Raw genomic sequence first — 26,133 nt, 5'->3', positions numbered from 1 at the left:
CTAATGCACAAGTTTAATGTGTGTGTGCTCACAGATCAGTCATCTCCAACATGGAACATATACACCCAAGGTGGAGTTTTGTCAAAATTGATTAGTAGAATGAGGAAACTGAGAACTTCCTTTTACTATTTTAGTTTCTATGCTTTTTAATGCGTTTAATGTTCATGATGAACTAGTTCAATTTTATACAATACTGTGATGAATGATAAAAATTACATATAATTTGTTACATATTATTGTATAAAATAGTAAATATACAATAAGCCATAATATTTATGTCATCATGTATAATATTATGAATATTATGGGTGAATACTCAAGAAATTTGATGATGAAAATGTTCAATTAAAATATTTAAAGAACACCATTCTGGAAGGTCTTCTCAAACTTTAAAATGCACACAAACCATCTGGGGAATTTGTAAAATGCATATTGAGATTCAGTAGGTCTGGAATGGGGTTAGAAAATTTGCATTTCTAACAAACTCCCAGGTGATGCTGTTGCTCCTGTTTCTTGGATCACACTTAGAATAGAAAGGCATAAGTGCAGTTTGATGGACTGCTGAAATTATTCACTTCTCAAAACATTTCTCCCTTTGGGAAGGTAGAGATACTTGAAAACTCCTCCTGTATTAACACTTCTCCTTAGAGGGTAGAAGTATTGCTTTTTGTCTGTTAGCTTTTTAAAAAAATTGCATTTTTCTCCATAGGTAAAATATATATAAGTATGTTGAGGTTGTAATCCTCTGGAAGCAAACTCTGAGACAGATTTGCATACAATAAATTTATTGGTAATGATCTCAGGAGATGCAGTTCTGAGGAATTTGCATCCATCAATCATTAGATATGGTTGTGTCTAAGAAGGGAGGGGAGGCTTATGTGAGGTGTGTTTCTTTAACAGAAGGGAATTCCAGAAGACTTACAAACTGAGTTTCCAAACTCCATGATCGGCAGCAGTGGGAAGTGTGAGTACCTTTGTCCTAGAGGGTTGAGGCCTGAGTAGCACACCAACAGCAACCACTACAACTTTTCCAGAATAACAGCTTGTTATACTCAGATACACTGCAGAATAAGATCCTCTAGGATACAGATGATCCTCTATTCCTGCAGAATCACAAGAGTTAGTGCAATGAACTAGACCTCCCATTATGGTTGGACCTACTACTGCACCTAATATTCATCAAAATTGAGCCTTTAATTCCAAAAATTATCCAAGGGACTTTGTTCCAAATATTTTCTTCTCTAACGCATTATGTAACAGCAATTGACACCTTATTCTGTTGATTATTACCCAATTATTTCTGTCTTTTTGCATGGTGATCTGTTGGAACAATAAAGCTGGAGGAAGGGGGTGGGGACAATAGCTTAGCATTTAATAAGATGCATGAAACCTTTTAGAAGATATTTTACTATTAGAGGACTTTTCTTTTTGGGTACCAGGATCTTTAGTTTCATAGAAATTAAAACTTTGGGATGTGAAAAATATTTCCCAAGTAGTCACTGAAATTGAAAATAAGTGGAGCCTTTCTGTATCTACCCCTTGGATCCCATATGAAAAATTCTAATTTTTGGAATCCCTGATGTGTCTTAGGTGATAGAACTTCTTCCTCACTGGGTAACATCACCAAGTAATACTCCAGTTACAGCTTTAGCAGGCCATTTCTTTGCTATATTCAATAGTCACCTCCAAGGTGGCATGTTATATAGAAGGACTAGTGGATACTATCCATGATTGTTTATTTGCTGCCACATCCTGTTGTAACAAGGATCCCTTGGTCTAAGACAGTATTATGCAGAATAAAATTTCATGTTGCATTAAAATTTCTGTTAAGCCCTTAGATATTAGTGTTGAATAAAGTCTGCCAGGCAAGGAAAGCAAGAATATAACTGAATGTATTTCAATTTCAATATTCCAAGAACTACTCTTATGAAATGCTAAAAGCTCTAGAATTGGGTAGAAGATGAAGTTAACAGTTATGAAGACACAACAAAAACATTAGGACAGTTCTATGAGCTCTCTTTACATGGAATGGCCATTCAGAAATTTCTATCACAGATTCAAGGAGTTGGGGTTTTAAATAGGTTTATATATCCATATTGATGGGTCATTTGTTATGGAAGGTTGTTTTGAAGTAGTGGGAAATGACTCTCTTCATGTCAAAAAAAATTTTGAGAAATTCCTTTGAATTTGCTTGTCAACTTCCAACATTCCCATGATTTAAAAGAAAAGTTATTTTACTTCTTAAATAAGGTTGCATGATCTGACACTCATACCACAGAATTACAGCATCTACTACAAGATGTATTGATATATTTGCTCCCTTCTTTTAAACATTATGACCAGCTCTCTTTCAATGGGGACAGACAAATTTTCAGCTGAAGTTGTCAGATATATCATCAATATGAAATATAAAGGGAGAAAGCAAAACCTCATTAGAATTTTTGAGATACAAAACCCCCAAATGGAGATCACAGAACTGAGAGAAAATGTGGAAGTGCTAAAGACTTTATGAAACTATTTTACAGTATGATACTCAGCTGGTTGTACATCTTCCAAATCCCTCCCTACACTTTATTGTAACCATTGGTGGTTACAAAACCTTCCTACTCTCCTAGACTGAGGAGTGTGCATCTATGAAAGGAGTGGGCAGAGAGTAGTGTTTAGCATGGTGGGAAGATATCAAGGGATAGAATGCTGAGGCTTACACAACCTAATGTGATGGATGGAACCCAGGTGAAGAAGGAATGAATAAAAATTTGTAGTGTCCGTGCAAGAGTTTGAGTAGTATGTGGTGGTTAGTGATACTGTCTGTAGCAGCCCAGTTCCCTTGTCCAGTCTGTCCTGTCTCTCACTTCATGGAGACATTCACTAATGATTTCTTTGGTTCTGCCCCTTACTAGGAATTTTTGCAAAACTAAAAGCTTTTCTGTTTTACCTTTTTATAACTCTTTGCATAAATTTGCTGGTGACATCATAGCACCTTTATGGATTATATCTTATATTTAGTTTTATTTAGACAAATCGTGAATGGAATCATAGGCAGGAGTGTAACCTTCCTTCTTTCCCTTTAACCTGCCATGTGGACTTTTTTTTCATGATATAGCATTAATGACTCTTAGTTTTCTCAATCATGTGTTCCAAACAAATGGAATTCAAACAAATAAAAATGCAATAACATTAATGTCTATGGCTTAATTTATACTTAATAATTTACAAATGTTATTTAATATCATTTTAGCCTTAATGATTTTTTCTGATATATTAGAAAGTGAAATACATAAGGTTGTTAAAATTATGTCAATAAAGAAATCTACACAATTATCTGAATCAAAGACATAAGTGATTCTGAGGCCATTTTATCATAATAATTTAATTTCCATAAATTGTATTTTTACCTCTTCCTTAACTTTTCCTGTATTTCAAGAGTCTAAAGCATCCATAGAGCTAAATGCCAGAGAAGTGGTTTCTTGCCCCGCCAGTTCTCATCACTGTCTCTGCATAAAAGATATTTAACATTTTGTGCTTCAATTTCTTTATTCACAAACCGGAGGCCATCATCCTGACCTGCATCATCAAAAAGCAATTTCTATTAGCAAATTAATGACTGTTAAGGCAGCTATCAATGCTGAGTATCACTCATATTAGATTGGGCTTCAATTGCCAAACAGAAAGTGAGCCATCCAGGAAGCTCCCTTGGGAACCAGAATTTAAGCCCCCCCCCCTTCCCTTTCTGGCTCTAAGGAAAAGTACTGGTCAAAGAGAAAAGGGAAAGGCAAGGGGGAGGAGAAGGGCAGACAGGAGAGGAGATAAAGCGGTTCAAGGTTGTATTTTCTGGACTTCATTCCTGCAATGTCGGCCTCACCCTTTATGACAAGGTCTGGGGAAGATGTAGTTTATGATGTGCTTCAAGTGTGATAAAGAAGCTGAGAGGTGAGCCTGGCAAGGGTTAGGTGTCCTTGAGGACCGGATGGGCTTGAGTACTCTGTGAGGATGGATGTTATTAAATTGAATTATTATTATTAGCACTTAGACAATGTGAAGAGGAAAAGGAGAAGGGAATGAAGAGCTAAATTAAAACTGCATATGGATCACGTTGTGAGAGAATTCTGAAAGCTGAAGATGACCTGTAAATATGGCATGAACTGCTCAGGGAGAGACTGGTGATTCTATAGGCATTCTTTAATTCTACAGAGCCTGGATTTCATTACTTTAGCTCTGAAGGTGTACAAGCAAGTCTGTGCCTCTTCTGTGATTTCAGTCAGAAACTAAGATGCAGTTATTTAGAGTTTATAAATGCACTCTTTGAGTTACCGCTGCTCCTGTGAGAAGGGAATCCTCTCCTCCAGGGCTCTTGTATTTGCCAATGCTACTCCACCTTTCATAGGACCTTCATGCTTTTCTGACTCTAGTAGTCAGAAAATATTCATCAAAATTGAGCCTTTAATTCCAAAAATTATCCAAGGGACTTTGTTCCAAATATTTTCTTCTCTACCGCATTATGTAACAGCAATTGACACCTTCTTCTGTTGAAGAAGGTGTCAATTCTCCCCACCGTTCACAGGGCAGTTTAAAAATTGCTGCCATCATTTTTTATTGGCAGTAGTTAACATTTATGAAACACTGCCCATGTGCCAGGTACTGTGCTAACCAGTTAGCATTTATTAAGGTTTTATATTTACACATGCACCACAAGGATTCCATTAACCTTATTTCATATTTGAGAATATTTTCTTAGAAAAATATGTTGTTTGACCCAAGGGCTCACAACACATATTAGAAATGGGACTCAAGCCTCTTTCTTTCTGATGCCAAAACTTGTAAACCTAAATTCTACATGTCCCCACGAAGCATAAACAAATAATTTTAATCTATACTGACTTTTCAATTATTCCAGCTTCCTTTCACTTCTACTGATTCACCTAGCAGTGAAAATCAAAGACAGTTAAGAAATTAGGAGTATGGGGAAAAACCCTGGAAACTTCTATGTTCTGAGAACAACATAGGACTTGAGAAAAAGTGTACAGTGCTTTTATTCTTTCTCCAATGGTCACCAAGTAAATGAGATCTGGCAAGGAATGAAGGGGTTTCATGAAGGAACAAGAAGAAAAATGCACTTATCGTGTAGTGAAATTATTACCTTGAGAAGAATTACTACCCTGAAGACTATTTCATAATTTATTTTGAGAAAAAATAATTAAACTACTAACAGAAAGTGGCTTACATGGAGGAAAGATGCATGCAGTATAGAAGAGGAAATGATGATCAATATATAAAACAAAAATAATGTATTAGACAACCTATTTAAAAAATCATTTATATCCCATGGGATACCTTATAATGTTTACCTGTCATTCTATTTTTTAATCTGTCAATATGAGGAAGTTTATCTGCTCTGTGATGTAACTATCTTTACTTTCCAGTTCCACAGTAAGAGTGCATCATTTATTCCTTAAGATTTTCTTTTATCTCATTAACTTCTGTCTCTTGGGCTTCTATGTCTCTTCTAGATTTGGAAAGGCTGTTATGTTCCAGGATTACTTACTGGACCCCTTCACATCTTTATTCACTGGGGGACCTAAGAGACCTAGTCTATTTTCTTAAGAAGATTTAATTTGTATTTGCACAATAGTCTGCAAAAAATTCATCCTTGTCTTGGGCTTCCTACAAACTCTAGACTAAAACGTTCGATTGATACTTAAAAGTTCTACATAAATGTCTAATAGCTTTCTCACACATTACCTGAGAAAAAAAAGCAGAAAACAATAACTTCTAATCTATCATGAAAAAAATGTCTTCTCCAAATGGGCCTTCCTCATCTATAAAATGCTACCATCTATAGCATCGCATAAGATAGCAATATAGAGGTTATCCTTGTTTCATCTCTTTTAGCCAACTCACATTCTATCTCCTTTAACAAGCCTTTTCTAATGTTTGTCTAAAACATTTCTCGAATTGGTTCACTGCTTTACATCTTCACCATTATCCTAAATAATCTATCACCTGAAATGACCCAAAGAAAATAGGCTTCTGTGTGTGTGTGTGTGTGTGTGTGTGTGTGTGTGTGTGTGTGTGTTGCTGGGGATTGAACCCAGGGTCACTCTACTTCTGTACTATACCTCCACCTCTATTTTTATTTTTATTTGTCATAAGGGTCATTCTACCTCAAAGCTACTTCCACAGCCTTATTTTATTTTTTTATTTTGAAACAGGATCTCGCTAGGTTGATGACAGTCTCAGTGCTTTCTGAGGCTGTCCTCAAACCTATGATTCTTCTGTCTCAGCCTTTCAAGTCCTGGGATTACAAGCATGTGATACCACTTATTTGTATTTTAAAACAGGGTCTCGCTACATTCTGGAGGGCCTCACTAAGTTACTGAGGCTGGCTTCAAACCTGTGATCCTCCTATCTCAGCTTCTCAATAATGTTGCTACAAGTGTGAACCACAAGGCCTGGAAAGATTGGCTTCTTAAAACAGTATACCAGATCATACTACCAACTGGCTTATGTTCAAATTCCTTACCTTGACCCACAAAGCTGTCTGTGTACTTACCCTCATCTCTGCCCTTGCTTCTCCATCCCATAAGGACTCAGTACCATCGGGACATTGTAACTATCTTGCACTCAATATTCCTTCTTCCCTTAGGTCTTTCTCATTTGTATCCCTTCCTCTTGGAATGATTTCCCTCATGATTTTCACAGGGCTTTCCACTGTTGGTTATTATATTACATCTTCTGTGTACCTCACAGGCTAAAGCAGCTTTTTGGTCACTGCTATATGACCTTATAAATTACATGAATCAAACATATCTTCACTTGCTCATGTCATGTTCATTTTTTTTTCCATTTTTTCCTTCTGAGTAAAATATTGATCTATGAAAATAAGCTAGGCTTATTTTTATCATCTTAGTGACTATACACTGTCTAGTACAAAGCAAACACTCAGTAGATTTTGTTGAAAAATAAAAGAAGAAATAAATGAAGAAAAAAGGAACTGAATGAATAATCCCTCATACCAATGAACCAAGTACTTATTACTCAAAGAATAAATTCGGTATTTTACATAAGAATAGAAATGCAGTAATGATAAAAGTATCAATGAAATTTAGTAAGGACAAAAAGATGATTAAAAGATGATGGTTATACCTTAAAAATAATGTTTAAATAAAAGACATGAGAAAATAGCAGTATCATCAGAGAAATTATTATATTTCAGAAATATAATAATAATAGAAATTCTCAAGCTTTTCTGAGGTAGAACAGTAGAAAACACTTTTATGATTAAGTATATGAGAAAAATAAAGTGGTATCACTATGAGATGATACTATACAGAAAATCACTAGAAAAAATATATGGTTATGGTTTTTCTAATATAGATCATGAAAATGGTACATGAGGAAGTTAAAATGTAGAGAGTGGGAGGGAAACAAGATTTTTCAAATATTCTCAAACTTTTCTCAGAAAAAGATATCATGGCCTTTGCAATGATTATTGTAAGAGATACAAGTATTATACTTTACCATCTTCTTTCCCTAGAAATTCCAATCAAATAAATCAATCCTATCTGTAACCTGAATAGAACTATATGGGCCAGTCTCATATGGACTTTTGTTATAAAAAGTCAACTAAACCATTCCTAAAATTTCTCAAAAAGCACAGTAAAACAATAAACCAACACAGGCATTTAGTTAATTTTTTTACTTATTCTATATGTAAAGGAGAGAGATGGAAGTGGGGAAAAGGAGGTAAGAGGAAAGAAAAGTGTGTGTGCTTGTGAGTTTCTCACATCATAACTTCAATAGAAATTAAAAAACCTATAAATAAATAATAAATAAAAAATAATAAAAAAAACCTACACCTGTTGAATTTACTACTTACATGCCAATAAAAATAACTTGAAGCCTAAATGTAAATAGTCTCTATTATCACTCTTCTATTCACATTTTAGCAGCATAATTTCTCTTTCAACCCCTTTATCATCATCATCATTATTTTTTGGTACTGAGGTTTAAACATTAGGCATTTTACCTCCAAGCTACACTATCAATACTTTTTACTTTTCATTTTTGAAGCAGGGTCTTGCTAAATTGCTGAGGCTGCCCTTGATCTTGCAATCTTCCTAAATCAAATTTCCAAGTACTAAGATTATAGGTGTGTGCACCATGACCAATTCTCTGTAGCCTCTTTCAGTTTTTTTCTTAATATTTCTTTGAAGAGTAAGGAGTCAGGCCTTTGGAGACATGTTCTTAAAGGGGCTATTGAGAATCAGATCTTTCCCAGTCATCATATCTATCAAGTAATAGTTGCTATGATTTTATTTCTTGATCCAGATTTAAAATAAAGGCAGACAACAAAACATTAACTAAAACCTCTAAAACAATGATCCAGAATAAATGCCTTCTCTTTAAATTTTGATTATCTTAATATTTTCATAGGAATACAGCATCTACCTACAACTTCATGTGTCTTCCATCAATTCCTGGAGTATTCTGTTTTTTCTACTTCTGGACCCTCTCATAACTGCTCATTTTCTTTTTTCTTTTTCTTTTTCTTTTTCTTTTTCTTTTTCTTTTTCTTCTTTTCTTTCTTTTTTTAAAATTTTTTGGTGGTGCTGGTTTCCTGGAAACCCTTCTAACCTCCAATCTACACTCCCAGACCTATTTTTATGCTTTTTTAAATTTGGAAAAAAGGTCTCTTGAGCCAGCGTGGCTGGCTTTGAACCTGCATAATCCTCCTGTCTCTGCCTCCCAAGCACAGTGATTAAAAGTGTGCATCACCATGCCCAGCATAACTGCTCATTTTCTAATGTAATGTTTTCCAATACTTATTACAGTTAAAATATTCATCTTTCAATAATATCAACTAAAATATTTATCAAATGAGCTTAAATCCTCCTCTTGAATTTACCCAAAACATTGTCTTTTTCTCAACATCTTATAACAAAAATAACTAATTTCATAAGTATTTGATTTCTGTTCTTAAACTGTGAATTACAGAAACTCAAGGATGTTTTCATTCTAGCATATCTAGAATTTAAGACACAAACCACTTTACTCAAATAAAAATGTATAAATGAACCCATTAGAAGTCAACATCTGTAAAATGGAGAGTGTATGGCATCTTCCTACCTGTCCTTGTTGAAAAATTTACCACTTTTAAGGGAGAGAACACTAGATTTTTACAACTGGCTTTGATAAACAAAAAATGTTCTTAAGCAGAGTCACAGTGATAAGAATCTTGGGAAGAATGACATGTCACTTCAGAACAGATACATTGAAGAAAAAATCTAAGCTATCTAAGTTTTTTAGAAGGTGAGCTAGTTTTCATGATCTGTCCATGAGAGGAACAACAGGAATATAATAAGAACCCTGTGGGTAATGATGTAGACTTTGCCTGGCCCCACTGATATTGAGACTCCCATCTCCTTTTCTGTGTTTTCCATTTTTTATTAGCAGGAGGGGGAGAAAGTATAACAAAATATACTCTGAAGTTCTACAGTTCCATATTGTCCTATTCTCTACAGTAGCTACCATATGGGCTAGTTATACAGAGGTTTTTCTGTAAAAAAAAAAGCACTAAAAGTACATATTCACTTTTCCCTTCTACATTGCAATCTCTCTTCTATTAGAGTAGAATAACTACAATGGGAACTTTCAGATGGATTCATATTCTAAAGTATGCACACCAAAGTAGAAAGAGAAACATGTAGACAAAGAGATAAGTGAAAAGGCTCCTTGTGTTTTTAACAAATGTACTGTAAAATTTAAAAGCAAACAGAAGAAGGTATAAAAAAATCTGGATTTAGGAAAATAGTGACTTGTACTCTAGAGAACTATAAGAGGAACATGGTTTACAGGAGATAAGGTATTATTAAAAAAAGACAGTAGAGTGATTCATTCATCTCTTATTTTACTCCCATTTTATCAAGGAGAATGATCTCTAAACTGTAAAGCATAAAATAAAATGCATAAAGAACATATGACAAAGAAAAATGGATGCCAGGATCTTCAAATGACATTTGATTGCTTTAAATAATCTTAACATTTCTGGTTATACTACTCCTGGGTATCTTTCCAAAGGGGTTGAAATCAGAGAACTACAGTAACATATGCACACCCATGTTTATAGCAGGACAATTTGTAATAGCCAAAGTGTGGAACCAACATAGGTCTTCATCAACAGATGAATGGATTGCAAAATTATGGAAAATACACACAATGGAATTCTACTCATCTATAAAGAACAAAATCATGTAATTTGCAAGAAGATGGAAAGACCTGGAAAACTTTGTTAAGTGAGATCAGCTAAGCACAGAAAGAGAAGGGACATATGTTTTCTCTAATATGCCTAAACTAGGGACTATTAGGAATACCAGAGAGACTCCAGACAATGGAGGGGAAACCTCAGTAAAGCTGAAATGGAAGGGTAGGAAACAAATAAGGCTGAGGTTGATTTGGAAGGAGCTACATCAGAACATGTGTAAAAGTATGAATGTAGCATTGTCAACCTGGACACTCATTGTTGGTGGTGGAAGGAAAATAGGAGGTGAGAGAGGGCACCAAGCACATTCTGAATGTATGTCATTTTCAATATTACCCACATAAAAATAAAAAATAATGTTCAAAATCAGGCAAAAGTGAGCTATACTGACTTACATACATAAGCACTACTCTTAAGAACAAGATCATTATCATAAAAATAGGATAGTTGTAATTTACCAAACAGTATGTGAAAAACCGAACATGATTGGAAGGAGTATATAGGAAGTTTCTGTGGCTGCTGTCAATGTTCTACAAATGTGAGTACTCTGGTTATTAAAATTATTTCTTCAATAATCTCTTGATTACATATTCTCAATAAAAAATAAATAAGCTTAATACTTACTGAGTACATGCTACATTTTTCCCATCTATTAATGCCAATATTTGATAATTCTACTTCAGTATCTAATATTATTGCTGCAACTCTGAGCTAAAATTATAAGCTTAAATACTAACTAGTGGAGCCTTTCCATGAGACAAAACTTTAAAGACTAAATCTTTGATCCGTGACTACTCCTTGACTGTCCCTTTAAATAATTGACAGTTTACACCATTACTATGTTCCACCACAGGGTGTAAACCCCTTTTCTTCAACCTGAAAAGTGTCCTTGGTTTAAACTGTGACTGATCCTAACTTTCTAGTACACTCTATTTAGCTTGTTCTGTTAAATCACTAGAATTGATTTGTGATCTTCCATCATTTAGCATGTGCCCTGTCATGGGCTTCCCTGTTTGTAATGATCAAGCTGCTTAGCAGCCAATCCATATATATAACCTAAACTGTACTCATTCAAATGTCTCGTCCTTGTCCAAGTACTATTACCTGTGTTTCTATCTCTCAATGATTATTGTTTTCCCAAAGTTTCAAGATGCAGGGAATTTCTCTTTTTCAGGAAAAGATGCTGGGTATATGTTGATGGTCTTCAGTTTCATACTCAGAGATTTTAAGAAAACAACCATCTTGAATTAAAACTTTGAGTGTATTCCCTGTTCTCCCTTTTTTCTTTCTTTTTAAAAAATACTTCTATTGTTGTATTATATTCTCACATCATAATGTAGTTCACACTGATAGTGATGTACATGCACACGGCACTAGAAGAGTTTTTCTATTTTTTTCTTCCTTTTCTCATCGTGTCTTCTCTTCTGTTCTCTCTCTGCTTTTCTCCCTCCCTCTTCCACTCCCTTCCTTGCTTCTATGCTTCTATATAACAATATCCAGCCTACCTTAAAGCCAGGAGGGCATTTGCCTGCACGTATTACTTGTGGAGATCAGAGAAAGTACACACTTATCTTCCACCAAAATATCACTCTCTCTAGCTAGTAATATATCATGGAAATGATGTGGTTTATTTGAAAATTTAATCTTAGAACTAGAAAATAAAAAATTGATATCCTATCAAAATAATAAAAAGTATCAAATGAATATTTTATGGTTTAACCCAAATTAAAATTTTAGTTTTATCATTACCAATCTGAGTGTGTGTGTGGGGGGGGGGCACTCAGGATTGAAATTAGAGGAATTCTAATTCTGAGCTACATGGTTAGATCCTTTTATTTTTTATTTTAAAAAAGGTCTTTCTAAAGTGATGACTATATTAGATTACTTATGTTTTTGGTATACCAAAGCATTCTCTCTCTCTTTTTAAACACAAACATGCCTGGAGGTATATAACAGCATATTTTGTATCTAAAAATGAAATACTATGTCTAATAATTCTAGAAACAGAGGATTAAATAAAACTGAATGCCTTTTTAGTGGAGGTTTTTCAGGGTCTTTGATGTGCAAATTATGGACATTTTAGGGTGGGATATACAGTATGAAACACTCCTCAAATTCACTAGGAGGGGGCAAGAGCCTCCCCCACTTCTTTTATTTCTTTGGTAATATATCTTTTTCTTGTAGATATTACTTTGGGTATGGTGCCTGAATCCATGTCTTGACATTAAGGTAGTTCTATTAATTCATTCATCCTTCCCAGTAGGACTGGCATCTGCAAACAGATATGGGGAAAAAAGTGAGGAAGAAATAGTTCAAAACTTAGTATTGGAGAGAAAAGCATAAGAACACATTGGACAAACTCAATCAGTGTGGGAAAAAAAAGGTTTTGAAGAAAAATTTGTCCTACATTATATGACTGCTCAGAGTATTTTCTGCGTTGAACAGTGTAACTCACTTTGGGATTCAGTTTCAAACATAATTGCAAGCCAAGCAGATAAAAATTTGCTTAAGCATGTGGCTGCTTATGAGTTTCCTAAAGCTGTAGTAATTTGTTCAGAGTCCTTTTAGGCCTCATAGTTCAGCCTTTTTAAGTCAAGAAAAGTGGCCATCAAAAACTGGAATTTGGATTTGGGCATCCCCTGGGCCAAAGTTGATTCTGATCTAATCACCCTAAAATGAAGCCTGCTAGAAGTCAGACAGCCAAAATGCAAATATCTTCCAATTAGTTTTTATTAATGCCAGCAAGTCAGCCGTAATTATTATTTTACAATCAGCGAGTAATTAAATCTATCAACAGGGTTATTCAGTCTTGTTGCTGTTGTTATTGTGGTCCTTTTTCTTTATTCACTGTGAGTTAAATTTTCTTATTGCTGGAGCACAGTCCTTAAAATTTATTTTAGTATTTATCTCTGCATGGTAAAATCTCCTAGGTTTGTTTGTCTGAAGGTGTTTATTTTAATGTGTGATATATTTACATTATATTGTATGTTTACTAGATTGGTGAGTTGTTCAGGGAGTGCTTTGAAGCAATGTTTTCTATTTTTTTCTTTAGATATTCTTGTTTTAATTTTTAAATATTTTGGTGCATTTTAGTCATACTTCTTAACAAGATAAAGGATGGTGGAAGCACACATGCACACATCACCCAATTAGCCCTTATTCAATGCATGCCCCATTCACTTCCCATTCCTCCTTCCCATGTTTGGCTTAGTGATTGACTTGATACATTTGTTTAAGTACATCATGTGCTTTAGAGAGTTTTCCTCTTATTTGCTCTTCTATAGAATCTCCTTGTCATCTAGAGTTCTTTCTGTTACCCATTTCTCCCTAGCTTTCACACATTAGGAAAAACATTCAATTTCTTATTTTTTGTGACTGACTAATGTCACTTAGCAAAATGTCTTCCAGTTCCAACTATTTCCCTGTAAATGATGTAATTAGTTGTTCTTTATGATAAGTAAAATTCCATTGTATACATATCCCACAGTTTTGTAATCCATTCATCTGTTCATGGACATTTTGGCTGGTTCCATAGTTTGGAGATGGTAAATTGTGCAGCTATGAATATAAATACTCATGGATTAGTTTGGTAGTTTGTTTTCTTTCCTTATGGGTAGATACCTGGAAGTGGTAATGCTGGATAAAATAATAAGTTTATTCCCATTCTGCTGAAGTTCCTCCATACTGTTTTCCAAAGTGGTTCCACTAATTTGCGATCCCACCAACAATGTTTTAGAGTTCCCACTTCACATCCTTACCAGCATTCGTTGTTGTTTGTGTTTTGAATGACTGACATTCTAGTTTTAGTTAGGTGAAATCTCAGGGTAGTTTTTATTTTTATCTCTCTGATTGCTAATGATGTTGAACATTTTTCATGCATTTATTGGCCATTTGCATTTCTTCTTTCATAAAGTGTCTATTGAATTGACTTGTCCATTTTTGATTGGGTTATTTGTTTTCTAAGTGCTGAGTTTCTTGAGTTCTCTGTATATTGTTGATATTAGTCCTTGATAGGAAGAGTAGCTGAGAAAAATCTCATATTCTGTTGGCTCTCAGTTGAGGTTCTTGATAGTTTCCTTTGATGTAAAGAAGCTCTTCATTTTCATGCAATCCCAGGTATTGATTCACCTTTTAGTTTCTTATGCCTTTGGGTCTTGTTGAGAAAGATTTTATCTATGCCTCTGTGTTGCAGTGTTGGACCTATACTCTCTTCAAGGAGCCTCAAGGTCTCTGTTCTAATTTCTAAGCCTTTGATCAACTCTTGCTCAGGGTGAGAAACTGAGATTTATTTTCATTTTTCTGCATATGGTTAACCAGTTTTGCTAATATCATTTGTTGAAGAGGCTGTCTTTTTTCCAGTGTATGTTTTTGGCCTCTTGGTTTGTATTTTGAATGATTGTAATTCTAGTTGGAGTTAGGTGACATCACAGGGTAATTTTGATTTGCATCTCTGATTGCTAAAAATGTTGTGCATTTTTTATACATTTATTGGCAATTTGAAATTTTGTGTTTATTTAGTTCACTTGCCCATTTTTGATTGGGTTATTTGTTCTCTTAGTGCTGAGTTTTTGAGTTATTTGTATATTCTAGATATTAGTCCTCTATTGGAGGAATAGTTGGTAAAACATTTTTCCCATCTGCCTGCTCTCCATTAAGGTTATTGATAGTTCCCTTTGTTTAATAGAAGCTTTTCAGTTTAATGCAATTGCATGTATTGATCTGCCTTTAGTTTCTTGTGCCTTTTGGGGTGTGGTTGAGATAGCTTTTATCTGTGCCTATGTGTTGCAGTGTTGGACCTATGCCCTCTTCAAGAAACTGCAAGTTCTCTGGTCTGATTTCCAAACCTTTGATCCATCTTGAATTGAGTCTTGCTCAGGGTGAGAAAATGAGATTTATTTTAATTTTTCTGCATATGATTAACAAGTTTTGCCAACACTATTTGTTGAACAGGTTATCTTTTTTCCCAGTGTGTTTTTGGCCCCTTTGTAAAAAAAATCAATTGGCTGTGTGTGGATTTGTTTCTGAGTCTTCAGTTCTGCTCTGTATCTATTTTTGTGCCAGTATCATGCTGTTTTTATTACTATGGATTTGTAGTATAGTTTAAAGTCAGGTATTGTGAGTCTTCCTGCTTGTTTTTTGTTGCTAAGACCTATTTTGGCTATTCCAGATTTTTTTTTGTTCCAAATGAATTTAAGGACTGATTTTTTTTCTATGAGAAATGATCTTAATAATTTAATGAGTACTGTGTTGAATCTATAGATCACTTTTGTAAGTATGACCATTTTGATCATATTTATTCTGCCTATCCATGGACATGGAAGTTCTTTAAATCTTCTAAGATCTTCTTTGATTTTTTCCAATCTTTTATAATTTTGTTTTTAGAGGTCTTTTACCTCCTTTGTTAAGTTTATTACTAATAATTTTATTTTTTTTGTAAAGTATCCTGAGTGGAAGTGTTTTTATGGATTTCTTTTTCAGTGGGTTTATGGTTGGTGTAAAAAATATTCTGATTTTTTAAAATTTATTTTGTATCCAGCCTTTGGTTTTGTTGATTTTCTGTGTTTGGTTTTTTATTCTCTACTTCATTGATTTCTGCTCTGATTTTTAATAATAATTTTAATAATCTCCCATCTTCTACTGGCTTTGGGGTTGGATTGATCCTGTTTTTCAAGGGCTTTGAGGTATGTCCTTAGATTATTTATTTGATTATTTTCTGTTTGTCTTATGTGAGCACTCAGTGCTGTGAACTTTCTTATTATAATTGTCTTCAAAGTGTCCCGGAGGTTTTGATACCTTGTACCTCTATTTTTGTTTCCAGAAATTTCTTTATTTCACCCCTTACTTCTTTTATGATCCATAAACAGCAGTGTGGTGGGTGTTCAGTCTCCACACGTTTGTGTGATTTTTCTGGGTCTTCTTATAGGTGATTTCTAGTTTCATTTAATTGTGGTCTAAAAAGACAGTGAAGTATGTCACCGTTTTTGATCTTGCTAGTGCTCAGTTTGTGGCCCAAGATGTGATCTACTTCGGGGAATGTTCCATGAGCAGCTGAGAAAATGTGAAGTCGGCTGTAGTTGGGAGGACTATTCTATATGTGTGTAACAGGTCCACTTGATTAATAGTATTTTTTAGGTCTGAGGCATCTTTACTAATCATTTGTCTAAATAGGTCTAATGATGTGAGAGGGGTGTTTAAGTCTTACAGTACTACTGTATTGGGATTTATGTTTGACCTAATGTCATAATGAGTTTGTTTTATGAAAGTAGCTGCACCTATGTTTGGGGCACAAATATTGAATATCATTATTTCCTCTTGCCAGATTGTTCCTTTTACCAGTAAAAAAATGACCTTCTTTGTCTCTTCTAATAATCTTGGGCTTGATGTCTAACTTGTCTGATATCATAGTTGCTGCTCCTTCTTGTCTTCAAGTTCCACTGGCATGAATTACCTTGCTCCAGCTCTTTACCTTAAGTTTGTTACTATCTTTACTTGTAAGGTGTGTTTCTTGCAGGCAGAAGATAGATGGATTCTGGTTTTTAATCAATTTTGCCACTTCTTGTCTTTTTATTGGGAAGTTGAGGCTTTTTACATTCAGTGTGCTTATTGTGAGAAATGATTTTTTATTCCCAACATGTTGAGATTTTACTTCAGTTTGAAATACTGTTTGTTCTTTGCTTAGTTGTCTGCTGTATGAAAATTCTTGTTTCTCTTGTTCTGGCATGAATTATGTATTTCTTCTTTGCAGTTAAGCTTTTTGAGAATTTTCTCTTGAACTGGTTTGGAAGACATAAATTCCTTAAGCTTCTGTTTTTCATGGAAGCTTTTTATTTCCCCATCTAATTTGAGAGATAATTTTGCTGGGTAGGAAAATTTTGGTTGTAAGTTTTCTTTCAGAGTTTGGAATATGTTACTCCAGTCCCTTCTGGCTTTAATGACTTGGTTTGGGAAGTCTGAAGTGATTCTAATTGGTTTGCCTCCGAATGTTACTTGGTCTTTTGATTTTTTTGCCTTTAAGATTATCTCCTTGGCTTCTACATTGGTCAGTTTGACTAGTATGTGGTGTGGGGAACCTCTTCTATGATCTTGTCTAATGGGGGTTCTATACATTTTCTGTACCTGTGTATTGACATTTTGCTCTATATTTGGAAAATTTTCTGATATTACTTTTTTGAAAAGATTGTTGATCCCTTTAGTTTCACCTTCTTATTTACTCCTATATGCCAATTATTCTTAGTTTAGCTTTTTAAGATGGACCCATATTTCTTCAATATCCAATTCATGCTGTTGAACTGTTTTTTCTAAGTTATAAACTATGTGTTCATTTTTGGAGTGATCATCTTCTAGGAGTGAGATTCTATTCTCCATGTGGTCTAATCAGTTGTTTCTAGTTTTAGTTGATGCCTTCACTTCAATGCTTGCATCTTTTCTTTCTTTAAGACTTTCTCTAAGTTCTTTTTGGAAGTCCTGTATTATTTCTGTAGTTACATTCCTGATTTGACCTTCTGGAGATCTCTGTAATTATGTTTTATCAGGTTCTGTTATTGTGGGGTTGTGGGAGTTCATCACTTCCTTGTTGTTCCTCCTTCTCATGATTTCAGAACTTTTTATCTGTTGCTTTTGATAGATTTCTCTCACTCTCTAGGTGTTAGCTGGTATATCTGATGGCAAGTTTTATTGTATTCAACAGTGACAGTTGAGTGAGGAGGGATGTGAAGGTGTGAATGGAAGAATCAGGTAAAGCCTCAGATAAGGTCAAATAGAATCAGAGTATGAGTTTGGTAAGGTAGTATATCTAAAGATTAGAGATGGTAAAAATGTAGTAGTATTCCAGTAACCAATGTAGAATTTCTAGGATAGTGATATGAAGTGGATTTATTTACTTTTATTTATTTATTTATTTATTTTTAATTTTTTATGTAGGGAGAGTACGAACACAGTCCCCCACTACCACAAATTATGCAATCAAGTTTTCCACATTTGGGGAAATTGCAGGGGTCAGCACATCCAGAGTGCAATGGATAAGCCTCAGCCTAGGAAAACTACCTTTATGATCATAGTATCTCCCCTGCCAGGAAGTATGAAGTGGACTTAACACAAGACAAGGGAGAGAGAAAAAGAAGAAAAAATATAGAAAAGTGATAGAAAGAAGAAAGTAGGTATGTACAAGGGAAGAAGCTTTGGAGAGGGTTTAGGAAGAAGGTTAAAACAAAACAAAAAAAAAAACAGGCATACACATTCACACATAAAAAAGAACAAAAAAATCAAAACAACGCCAACAGCAAATTAATGTAACTCTACAAATAAATGATTACTCAGAAAACAGGGCCTTTGCAGTCTCTCTCTGTGCAGATACCAAGTGCCACCAGCACCTTTCCTGCTATGAATCTGGTTCTCTGATTCTTTAAAAGTCTATCAGATGGTCAGTATCAATGAGGCTGGAATTAATGTTAAGTTCCGGTCACCATGATTTTCACTGATTTGGAGTCTCAGTCTCTCCCTGCCTCTATTTGTGGGATATGTATGTGAGAACACACTCAACGTAGGAGTCTCTGTTTTCCACAGCTATTGCTGGTCTGGTCTGAGTTCTCCCTGTTCACCATGATTGGGAGGTCTGTGGTGATCCTGAAAATCCTACTAGATGGGTCTAGTGTTAAGTGCAGATCTCCCCCAACACTTTCCACTGATAAGAGTCTGAGTCTATCTGAGCCTCTGCTATGTCCATCATCAGACTCCACTCCCACCTTCTCTGGGTTGTACCAACATGTTTCAGACCCAGAGATTTAAACAGACCTATGTGAGTCCCTGAGGGTGCCGGGATGGATGTTTTCCCATGGGAACCATGAGTTCACTTATGGTGTTATTGATCACTGCTCTGGATCTTTGGAGGGCATGGTAATCACAGCTGCCACTACTCCTTTTTGGGTTGAATGTTAAAATCTCAGACCCAGGACAAGCGTGGAGGTGCATGCTTGTGATCCTCGTGCTTGGGATGGGGAGACAGGAGGATCGCTCTGGTTTGAAGCCAGCCTTGCTGGCTTAAGGGACCCTGTTTCCAAATAAAAATATAAAATACATCTTGGAGTGTAGCCAAGAGTCAGAAGGGTTTCCAGGAATGCCAGTACCACCAAAAAAAAAAAAAAAAAAAAAACTCAGACACAGGGAGTTTATCACTGCTGCGTGAGTCCCTGGGGGTGCAATGCTGGGAGTCCCCCTGTGGGGACTACAGTTTCACCTACAATTTTGGAGCTGATGGTCTGCATCTCTGAAGGGTATGGTGAGCTTGGCCACCATTGGCAAGATGGCACCACCACTGTGCCCTTGGCCGCGAGGCGGGCGGGTTTATTTTCTGGTGTTGAGCTTGCTCTGGATCCCTGGAAGGTGCGGTAAGCTCAGCCACTGGAAGTTGTAGCCAGTGTTTGTGCAGGAAAAACTGATAGCTTACAAGTCTATTGATCTTCAGCTGCTCACTTCAGGTCTTTATTTTCATTTTTCTCTCTAGTGTCAGATGTTGTGAGGCAAGATGGCGCCGTCGTGGTGCACACTGCTACAAAGCAGGTGGGTTTCTTTTTTGTTTTCTGGTTGGCCTTTTAATCTTCTTTTTCTCTTTCCTTTGTGTTTAAAATTTTTATTCCTCTACTGATAGTATTTTCTGGCTCTGTAGAATGCTGTTTTTGAGGCCATGGAGATCAGGTGTCAGCAGGACTGTTAAGTGCTGCTTCCCTCAGTTGCCATCCTTCCAGATGTCCACTTCTTAGATTTTCTTGCTTTATGATTCTTTTTTTCCCTGTCATGTCTTTTCTCTAGGAGCTTTTAAGTTTATCTACTTAGTGTGGAAGTTTTAAAATTTCATCACCACTTAAAAATCCTGCTCACTAGTTATCAAAAACTTTTAACTGGTGGACTACTGATGTTCATTCTGAAAACATATTAGCTACTATCAAGCTCACATAGGTCTTTTGCCATTCCTTTCAGTCCCCCACTCTGGAATTCAAGTGAAGGTCAGTCAAAGCCTCTTGCTTGTGTTTCCCACATCTCTCACTTTTTCCTGTGTGTAAATTCTTCAGTACTCTCTTTACTCTTTTCTACTAATTCATTATTTTTCTGGCTTTATTTGGACCTCAATTTACCCCAACTATACCACTTTATTTTATTTAATAATCCTCATTTTATATTTTTAAAATTTCTAAGTAGTTCTTAAAAGATACCATTTTTCCATATATACTTTAAGCCTAGAATTTGTGATCTTCCATTTCAGCCTAACAAGTAATGGAATTACAGCTGTGTACCATTAGGCCCAGCTCCATTTTCTGTTTAAGCATCATGATTATATTAATTTATGAGGTTTCTCCTATTGTTTTATAAAAATGACCTCATCTGGAGTAAATTCTGTTGACTTTGTGTTTTTTGAGTGACTTATTATTAGATTTATTTTATATTTTTGTATTTTTTAATAAATTTGCTTTAATGTTCTTTTTCCCCTCTTTTCCCCTCTCACATACATTTGATCACTCTTCTTCAAAATAGATGTTTTTTCTTTTTGCAGTACTAAGATTTGAACCCAAGGACTCATGAATGCTGGACAAATGCTATAAAACTCAACTAAAATCCCCAGATGTTTTTGTTGTTTTCACTTTGATAAGGGTCTCACTAAATTGTATGTGTCAGCTCTGGGTATTGCAATTTTTCTGCCTGTGTCTCCCGAATAGTTGGTATTATAGGCATGTGCCTTAATGCCTTATCCAAACTCAGGTTTCTATGGCTCCATCTCACTCTTCTCTATGTCCAAGTAAATTCTGAGTTAAAATGGCAGTCTATTTCTTTTTTCCCATGTAGAAGTTAGGGGCGTGTCTCTCTCTCTCTCTCTCTCTCTCTCTCTCTCTCTCTCTCTCTCTCTCTCTTTGATACTGGGGATAGAACCCAGGAGTATTCTACCTCTGAGCTACACCCCAACCCTATTTTTTATTCTTTATATTTGAAACAGCATCACACTAAGTTGTGGAAGGCCTCAGTAAGTAGCTGAGGTTGTCTGCAAACCATGAACCTCTAGTCTCAACCTCCCAAATGATGGAATTACAAGTATGCACCACCACACCCAGCAAGTACCATCTCTAACCCATGGAGATACAGTTAAAAAAATTGTTATTTTCCTGGCCATGAGGAAGGATATCTGCTGGAGTAGCAATGTACTTAACACAGCAAACATAAATATTTGACAAAACTTCTTTCATCTTCAACTCTCATGACTGAGAAAGCCTTGCCCATGGCACTACCTGTGGGCTTTATTATTCCTTCTCACATAGAAAATTGTCCTTTCCTTTATTTATCAACTTTGCCATTTCCAGCACACAAACACTCAGAACTCAGAACTATAGCCCCACATATTATATTGATTTGTTACTAGATTCCAGTTTACATAAGATATTTGTGTTATTTTTAGTTCAGCTATTTTTATATTTTATTAATGATCCTGTATATTTGAGGCAGAAAAATTTCTTCTTGAAGAATAAAAGTTTATTAATATTTCTATTGAAAAAGCTTAATTTCCATACTAATGGCTGGCTCTTGTAAATAGATGAAGATGTAAAGTTTCATCAGATACATTAGATGAACTTAAAGGAAGAAAGACCATCTTCTTGTTAGAAATAGATAATCATAAGAAAAAATAAAAATTAAATACACACCCCTCTGATTATTATTCATAGATATGCTTATAAAATAATTATGTAAAAATAAAAGAATGCTACCAATACTAATATTTAAATCTGAGCATGATTATATACACTTATAATCTCAGTACTTTGGAGGTTGAGACCGGAGTATTGCAGATTTAAGACCAGCCTCAACAATTTAGTGAACCCCTCAGCAACATAGTAAGAACAATCCTGTTTTAAAATTAAAAAAAAGAAAAATCTTGGAAGGGGAGCTAAGAAGTTAAATGTCCCTGAGTTCAATACCCAAAGCCAAAAAGAAAAACAAAAGAAAAAAAATTTAAAAAGTGTTGGGGGTAAAGCTCAATGGTAGATAATATTTAGCCTGGTGTGATGATGCACACCTGTGATGCCACTACTTGGCAGGCTTAAATAGAATTATAGATGTGAAAACAGTTTCGGCAACTTAGCAAAACCCTCATGCATGCTAGGCAAATGCTATAAAACTGAGATAAATCCTCAGCCCTTATTGTTGTTTTCACTTTGATAAAGTCTTCACTAAATTGTATAAGTCAGGCCTGAAAATTGCAATCTTTCTGCCTCAGCCTCCTGAATAGCTGGGATTATAGGCATGTGACTCCATACCTGATTTAATTTCAGGTTTCTTAGATCCTTTTCAAAATAAAAAAAAAAAATAAGAACCAGACTTGGTGGCACAGTCCTATAATCCTACTAATTGGGACTCTGAGACAGGAAGATTGCAGGTTTGAAGACAGGCTCAGCAAGTAGTGAGATTCTCATCAAACCCACAAGATCCTGTCTCAGATAAAAAATAAAAAAGGGTTGGGGCTGTAGCTCAAAGGTATAATGCCTCTAGGTTAAATCCTCAGGATTACAAAGAAAAATTAAACAAAATAGTGTTGGGGTGAAGTTTGGAGGTATAATAGCTCTGGGTTCAGCTTCCAATATCCCCCACAAATGTAATATTTAAAGAACAAAAATAACAAGAAAATGTTTACAAAAATTTTGAATAGTTTTCAATAAATTAAGATGGAAGACAAAGTCAAATTCTCCATAAAGTATAACAATAATGTTAAAACCCTATGAGGAAAGACAAAAGACTTGCATAACTGATCAAACACCTAAATGACTGTTAAATAGTGTAGAGCAAACATAATAAATTGCCATATTAAAGAAATAATAGTAGTCCAAGCATGGTGGCAAACACTTATATTGCCAATACTTGGGGGGGGGGCTAAGACAAAAGGATTGCAGGTTTGAAGCCATCCTTAGCAACTTAGTGAGACTCTCAGCAATATAACAAGACCATGTTTCAAATTTTTAAAAAAATCATAAGCAAATAAGAAGACATGAGGGAGATGGGGGGTGAAGAGGGAAATTTCCTAATGTACATGACATACATTAAGAAATATATTAAAGTCAATCACTAAGCCAAACATGAGTAGGAGGGAGGGGAGGAAATAGGGTGAAAATTGGGTGATGTGTGCATGGATGCATCTACCATCTTGTATTTCATTAAAATGTGTAACTACAATACACCAATAAAATTAAATAATAAATAATAAATAATATAGATTTGGTGAGTAGCTTGAAGATTGGATAAAAATAGATGGAATTAGAGATATGATGCTAAGTGAGATCAGCCAGTCTCAGAAAGTATGTTTTCCCTCATATGTAAAAGCTAGAGAGAAAAATAGAAACCAAAACAAACTTCATTCAAATGAAGAAAGAATTCAGTAGAAGAATAGAAGGAGATTGGGGAACAAAGTGGGAAGGAGAAACACCAGGATGAGAAAGGGAAATGTTCAAATAAGGTTATGTCAATACAAGGTTTTACTACCAATCTGATTAACAAGTATGGGGAGGGAAGAAAGGGAATAGGGGGCAGGTATATGGAAGGAAATACACCAAGTGATTTGTATATAAATGTCTGTGTAACTTTGAACCTCATTATGATGAAAAATTACATTGCACAATAAAAATATTAAAAAGAAAATCAGATTTAAAAATTAATCTAAAAGTGTGGAATACTATATTCAAAGAAGTATGTTCCATTGACCATCAGAATGAAAAATAGTATATGCACTCTAAAACAAAATACCATGTTTCAGAACACTGAATGTTGATAGCATTATAAGCCACAAAGTAATGATTTGTATTGATTCTGTTTTCAAAGCAGCAAGAATGAACAACAAAAAAATAATACCTCCAAAAATCTGAGTAAACATTATTTTCAACAAAGAATTCAGTAGCCAGCCAAACTACCATTTGAATGTGAGGACAAAGTAAGGGAAAGCAAAACTCAGTAAATTCTCCTACTATTCATCCTTTGGTAAGAAACATGATGTATTGTAGAAATATGCAGTGAACAAGGAATGTTTAAAGTTATATCTAGGAAATAATCTAATCATACCAGGGGAATTTTTCAAAGAATTCTTTGGAGGATAATAAAAATATGTTAGTAGGGTCAGGGATTCGAGTTCATGTGGTAGTAAAAGGATGTAGAGGTCTGTGTAACTTTGAAAATGATTTGGGAATTGCAAAGAGGGCAAACGCCAGCCAAGTTATTAAGAGCCTTTTTTTCACTTTATTTACTATTATTATTTTTTATTTTGGTGATACTGGAGTTCCCGGAAGCCCTTCTAACCCTGGGCTACACTCCCGGACCTATTTTATACTTCTTTTTTATTTGGAAACAGTGTCTCTTAAGCCAGGGCAGCTGGCTTCGAACCTGCGCGATCCTTCTGTCTCCGCCTCTCAAGCGCGGGGATTACAAGAGTGCACCACCACACCCAGCTTAAATGCCTTTTTAATCAACTGGCACCTTTGGGTGAGATCTGCCGACTGTGGAGGAAGGGACCAATGATTGAGCAGCAGAGCCACATGGTCAGCAGAGTCACAGTCAGTTGGTAGAGTCACGCAGCAGAGAGGAAGTATGAATATTTATATTGGGGGTCTAGGGGTGCAGTTAGCAGCATGGTAATGTTGATTCTGTCATGGCATTATAGACTCACAGCATCTAGAGTCTGTCTCGTGATGTCTGCAGTCTCACGACACCTGGAATCTTATGACATCTCTGATTCTGGCTTCCAGGGTTCCATCTCCTGTCCCTGCTGCAGAGTCCCATGAGGAAAGGGAGGGAACCAACCTATCATACTGGCCTTTTGGTGATTTTGGGTGACCACCGAGTCCATAACGACTTCCTACTGATAGGGGGCATCGTACGGGGCCCTTTGCCAAAAGATATTGGGTTCTTTGGATGTGGGCAGGTGGGAGTATGACTGCAGTAGGAGTTGTTTGGAGGTTACCCTGGACAGCTTGGTAATGCATGTTCAAATAAACTTTAACAGATGAGGAACTATAACAAAAAGAAAAGACAAATTGTGAGAATGGGTCTGGTGAAAGGAAGGAGCCCATTAGCTACTGGCCCTTGCCAGGATGGGAAGGAGCCCAGCAGCTATTGGCCCTTGGAATTCTTCCAGATATGAGATAGATTTTAAATATCATGTTTTTAGATTCTTGCTTAACCTGGTCAGAATTTAGACATTTTCCTCCATTAGACCAGATTTATTAATATAATAGCCACATTTTTTATGTGAAAGAAAAATATACCACCCTTTTCAGCAGTTTTCTTCATTAGACCATATTTATTAATGTAATAGCAGCATTTTACCTTAGAAATACACACATCACACTTTTTAGCAGTGAGTAAGTATGGGTCAGTCTGGTCAAATGGAAAACATGCTATTGGGTCAGGAGCATCAGTAATGGATTTTAGAAATTTTAATACTTATGATTGTCTGGCATCCAGAGGGAATGTACTATGTAAACAAGTGGACCTGCTGAAATAAAAGCATTAAAGAGAATTGTGTTGAGAAAAACATAGTTAGTAGGACCCAAACCTGTATAGAATTTGTCATGAGGTTGCTTTAATGGAGCCCTTTTTAACTGAGTAAGGTGATGGCAGTTAGGGTCTCCCAGCAGTTTGGCTGCAGTAAGTGTGGTGAGGATCACTGTAAAAGGCCCAGTCCACAGTGGTTAGAGATGTTTTGGTTGGAGCAACTTGAGGAGAACTTCATCCCCTGGCTTAAGGGCCTTGACTGCTGGGTATGGAGTTGCTTCTTCTGTCCCAGGTTGGGGAAGATATTTGTCAGCATGTTCTCTGAGGAGATGCCTGAGAAAAGACAAGTAAGGGGGATTGGAAGA

The sequence above is a fragment of the Muscardinus avellanarius genome (genome assembly GCF_963383645.1).
Source record: "Muscardinus avellanarius genome assembly, chromosome: 17".
In the NCBI taxonomy this organism is placed as follows: Eukaryota; Metazoa; Chordata; class Mammalia; order Rodentia; family Gliridae; genus Muscardinus; species Muscardinus avellanarius.
This window is presented reverse-complemented; position numbering follows the sequence as displayed.